This window comes from Miniopterus schreibersii, assembly GCF_964146895.1.
Source record: "Miniopterus schreibersii genome assembly, chromosome: 1".
Lineage (NCBI taxonomy): Eukaryota > Metazoa > Chordata > Mammalia > Chiroptera > Miniopteridae > Miniopterus > Miniopterus schreibersii.
The window spans coordinates 133,181,729-133,186,724 of record NC_138101.1 but is presented as its reverse complement, the minus strand read 5'-3'; the positions used below and the strand labels follow the sequence as shown (position 1 = coordinate 133,186,724).

The 4,996-nt window shown below is 51.5% G+C and overlaps 1 pseudogene across 1 annotated transcript; it reads right to left on the bottom strand.

Moving 5' to 3' along the window:
- Window positions 1–270: 270 nt before the first annotated feature.
- LOC308548640 (histone H3.3A pseudogene) lies at window positions 271–1,003 on the bottom strand (annotated as a pseudogene). The gene is made up of 2 exons: window positions 1,000–1,003; window positions 271–699 (listed from the first exon to the last, which is right to left on the bottom strand). The product of its transcript is annotated as a histone H3.3A pseudogene (transcript).
- Between the last annotated feature and the right edge of the window lie 3,993 nt (window positions 1,004–4,996).

Here is a 4,996-nt window from a genome sequence, read left to right as displayed (position 1 = left end):
AATCAAACCTCATCTCCTGGATCATAGGTCGATGCTCAACCACTGAGCCACTGCCACCTGGCCCCACATTTATATTTTAAAAATTCACACACAAATGAAACTGGAAAAACTTCCAATGTCTGATTTCTGTCCACTGTTTTCCACTTGCAATCGCATACTTAGGTACCTTTTGACTCCATAGGAAAAAATATCTAATGTTCAGAACTTCCAATAGCAGGAAGAAGAGAAAACTTTTTTAAAGAGTGAAATGTTTCCCATCATGGTAGATTCTTAAGCACATTCTCCCTGTATGCGGCCTGCTAGCTGGATGCCTTTTGGCATAGTTGTTACATGTTTGGCGTGGATAGCACACAGATTGGTGTTTTCAAAAAGGCCAACCAGATAGGCCTCACTTGCCTCCTGAAAAGCGCCAATAGCTGCCCTCTGGAAGCGTGGATCTGTTTTGAAGTCCTGAGCAATTTCTCGCACAAGACGCTCCAAGGGAAGTTTGTGAATCAGAAGTTCAGCGGCCTTCTGATAACTTCAAATTTCACGGAGCGCCACCTTCCCAGGCCTGTAGCATGAGGTTTCCTCACCCCTCCAGAAGAGGGCGCACCTTGCAAATGTTTTTTTTAGCCAGTTGCTTCCTCTGTGCTTTATCACCTCTGGATTTGGGTGCAGTCTGCTTTGCAGGAGCAATGATATATAGAGACCTCCTTCCTTACCCCACTTCTTTGGCTGGAGCTCAGCGAGCTAGAGGTAGCACTGGTGTTAGAGAGCGACGGTGGGGCAGCGGTGGCTGTGAACACCTCTATTAAGTAATTTTTAAATGGCTTCTGATGTGGTGCCATCCTTCAAAAGGCCTTTCTCTCCCAATGTGAGAATAAAAAATATTCTTCCATGGTTTGTCATAGTATTTTTATGATTTCGTTTTTTAATATTTAACTTTTTGATCCTTCAGGAATTTGTTTTGGTGTGGGGGGTGAGGAGTGGATATTTTATTTTATCTCAAAGAGCTACCCATTGTCCCAAGATCATTTATGGAAAAATACATCTTATCTCCATTGACTGAAGGGCTACCTTTGTCCATATACTAAATTCCAGTGTGTGGTTGTTCTGCTTTTCTAGATTTTTCGTCTGTTCACTGAATAGTGTGTCCATTCATGCACCAGTTGCTTATAGTACTTTTATATGTTTTGACTTTGGACTTCCCACTTCCAGAACTGTGAGAGAATGCATTTCTGTTGTTTAAATCTCCCAGTTTGTGCTAACTTGTAAAGACAGCTGTAGGAAACTGGTATAGTGACAGAGCTGGGGTTTGAACGCAAGCCTTTGACTACAAGCCCTGTCTTCTGAATGGGAGCTCAGGGATAGTCAGCCCTGATCCTGAGAGAGGGTGTTTGTGGGGGGAAGTGTAGGGAAAATTTGTATAATGCCAATTTCCTTGGGTCTCATCAGCCTGTGGGTGTTAAGGGACAAAGGGGTATGTGGACTATTCTGTGTCCCTTTAATTCTCCTCTTGGCTCTTTCCCACCCTGCCCTGTGTCCTTCAGGCTGTCTTTAGTGGCCTGCCTTGACCTCACTTCCTTGCCCTTTGACTTCTGATTGGGTTTGGCAAATGTTAGGCACCAGCAGGAAGTTGGAAGTTGGTCCCCTCCATGCTGGGCCACAGCTTGTCTGTGGTGATGCATTTTTACCTAAGGCCACAGTTTCTCTCCTGTGGCCTTCTATAGTTCCAGCTCTGGCCCATTGGTTTGCTCCAGTGACCACTTCTTCCCTTTTCCTTTTCAGGCCCATAGCTTCTCCCATGTTAGCCCTAGAGTACTGCACCAGTCTCTTATTGGTTTTCCTTAACCCTGCCCACATCCCCATAAAAGACCTATTCTTTAAAATGTCATCAGCCATCCTTTTGAGAGGACCATGTGTTTCCTACCCAGATCCTGACCAATATGGGGTGCCACCGCTCCCCTCAAACCCCCAGAGTAACTCCAGTCTCTTTGGTTGTTGCCTCCACCTGCTCATTTGGAACCACCTTACGTTTGGACCATTCTGTGTGCCTCTGGGAAGTCACTTCTGCTCTGATGGAAGTTCTCCAGGAAGGCAAACTGCTCAGGGACTCTGACAAAGTCGGGGAGGAGCTGGTCTTCCTTCTGAATTACTCTACACAAAGATTCCAAGTAGGCTGTTTGGCTCCCGGGGCTCCCCACCCCCATCCCCAGGAACTGGGCTAGGCATGGTCTGGGCTAGGTGGGGAGGTCTTCTAGTGACAGAACCGCCTGTCTCTCTTGAACCTGGCAGGGATAAGATCTATTACTATCAGGATCACAAGGCAGGCCCCTCCTTTAATCACAATGAGCTTTCTCCCAGAGGCTTCTTATTCTTTATGTAAACAGACTCTCGGCAGGCTGTGCTACCCTGTTGACAGACATGCCCAGACAAATCCAATTCTATTCAGACTTCATCAGGGATCTTTCTGTACAAGGTTGGGAAGGTAGATTTGGGTCAGGGTGAGGAAGGTCTCCAGTACAAACAAGTTTTAACCTAATATTGTAGTCAAGGAATGGCTAAATGTATTCAAGCTGGGGAGAGACCTGGATCAGAACTTGTTAAGAGCTTAGGGTGTTGCCACATCTGAGCCCATGTTCTTGCTCTCCCTCTAGAGAAGCATCACCTCAACCAGAGAGTCCCCTTCAGGGCACCGTCCATCACCACATCTTGCTTTATTTCCAGCAGAATATGTTTTATTCCCTGAAATCACAGCTGTTTTCTTCTTTCTTTGCCTATTCTGTGAAGGCAGGGAAATACCTGTCTTAGTAGTCAATGCTGTATTCCCAGGGCCTGGCTCGTAGTAGGCACTCAAGAAATATGTATCGAATCTGTTGAATGAGTAAATGTATTTGGCTCAGTGAATAAATTTAGAGGAAAAAGCCTGGAGAGGTCAAGGGACTTAGCTACCTGCTTAAGAGAGCACAACTCACTGGCAAAGCTGGGACTAGAACAGAGTATCTAACTACACCCATCACATCCAGGTGGGAGGCGGAGGGGGTGGGTTAGCAGGAAGGGTAAGGAGAGGTGTCTAGGATCCCGACAGGTGGCATCTCTGTGGCAGTGAGAATCGAAAGGATGGGAAGGAGGGGAATCTCTGGGAAGGCATGGTGACACAATGGCCAGAGCTGAGGTGGTGGAGAAGACACAAGACCTAGGAAGAAAAACCAAAACGCATTAGATGTTTACTCCTTGCCAGGCAATGTGCCGAGTATGGTACCTGTGCCTGTGTGGTCTGATTTATAACCTGCGCTGTAGGTATTATTATCCCCATTTTTAAGAGCTAAGGAAATGGAGGCACACGAGTTTAAATAAAACGCCTTCTTTTTCCCAGTTATCAAGTACCGGACTCCTAAGCTTGACCTCGTCCCACCCTCCGCATGGCCTCTTTGACCATAGGATTAAAGCTGTGAGTTTTCCTTTAAGACGCTTGAGGTCCACAGTTAACTGGAAGAGAGCAGCAAGAATTAAGTATTTATTAGTGGGGAGGAGGGGTACTTGGTTGTCACCTTGCTTCAGAGAAGAAACTGAAGCATAATAAAGCAGGAGCTTCTTTTAATAAAGAGAGAGCAGTTAGAGGTGAGAAGAGTGGAGAGACAGAAATTCACCCTGAGAGTCCGTTTCAAGGTGCTGTAGAGGGGCAGGTGAGGGACGTGGCAGAGCTGAAGGCCTGGGAGGGAGTCAGAGGTGATACAGATCACCTTTTCCCTTATCTGGATTCCAATCTAGGGAGAAGCAGCAGGCGTGGGGGTGGGACTGGTTGCTCAGAATCCAGCCCAGACTAGGAGCGGTGTGAGTCCATGTCCTCTCCCCCAGCTGGGCCCCTTCCTTCCAGTGGGGCACTCCTGGCCCTTGTCTGTAAGCGCACAAACACACGATGGCCCCTCAGCCCAGATGTTCCCAGTCAGCTCTAATTTGAAGTCCATTGCCCTTTGTCCCCATAGGTACACTCTCCGTGTTGGTTTGGAAAATAAAGGTCACTGAGGCCCAGACTCAGGCAGATTGTGCCCTCCACAGAGCCCGGTTCTGTTCAGGACACAGGGCTGCATAAGGTGTCCTTTGTCCTCGGGAAGCCTCCAGGGCCCGGTGCTGGAGGTGCCCCCCTCCCCACCCCCAGGGCTAGTCCCTGACCACGGATGCCCACCAGCTGGTTGTGGGTCAAGGTCAACCGTTTCTCAGCAGGAACCCTCAGAGGCTGTGCTACCCGCCAGACCGTCACTCCCATCCTAAAGCCTCAGGGTATAACTCAAACTTGCTAAAAAGGGCTTTCATAAACAACGCAAGCCTGAAAACTCGGCGGGGGAGGCCCCTCCAGCCCTGGGGGCTTCAGGAGGGCCTGGGCTGCCTGCCAGCTCCCGGCTGTCCCCAGACTTGGGGGAAGGGTGGGGAGGCGGTTACCCTCTCCTGCCCGCTCCGTTTCCAGCCCAGAGTTTCCCGGGGCCCTGGCCTCCTGGGGTCCCCACCCTGCCCTCCCTTAACCCTTTCCTCGAGGGAGGCCGTGACACGGGCCAGGGGTCTCCGGGGACCCCGGGAGGTGGAGGGGTGGGAGGGAGGGACTGGAAGGCTGGGTGCCTGAAACCAGCCCCTCTCCCTCTCCCGAGTGCCCCTCCTTCCCCTTCCTCTTCCTTCCACTGGGGAAAGGGGAACGTGGAAGGAAATTAACTTTGACCCCTGGATTCTGGCTCTGGGCCCAAAACTTGGGTGGAAGGCAGAGGTTTCCAGGACCCTCCCGCGGCTGCCCGGCGGGCGGAGGAGTGGCGCGGGGCAGGCGGGCGCGGAGGGAGGGGCGGCGGGGCCCGGCCGGTCCCACCCCCACCGCAGCCCGGCAGGAAGAGACCGAGCCCGGGAGGGCGGGAGCCACGGCGGGCGGGTCCGCGAGCCCAGGGCCCCGCCGGGCGCCGCGGGGACCAGGGGGCGTGGCCTGGGCTCCCGGGGCCGCGGCCGCGGAGCCTCCCGCGCCCGGATCCCCGGG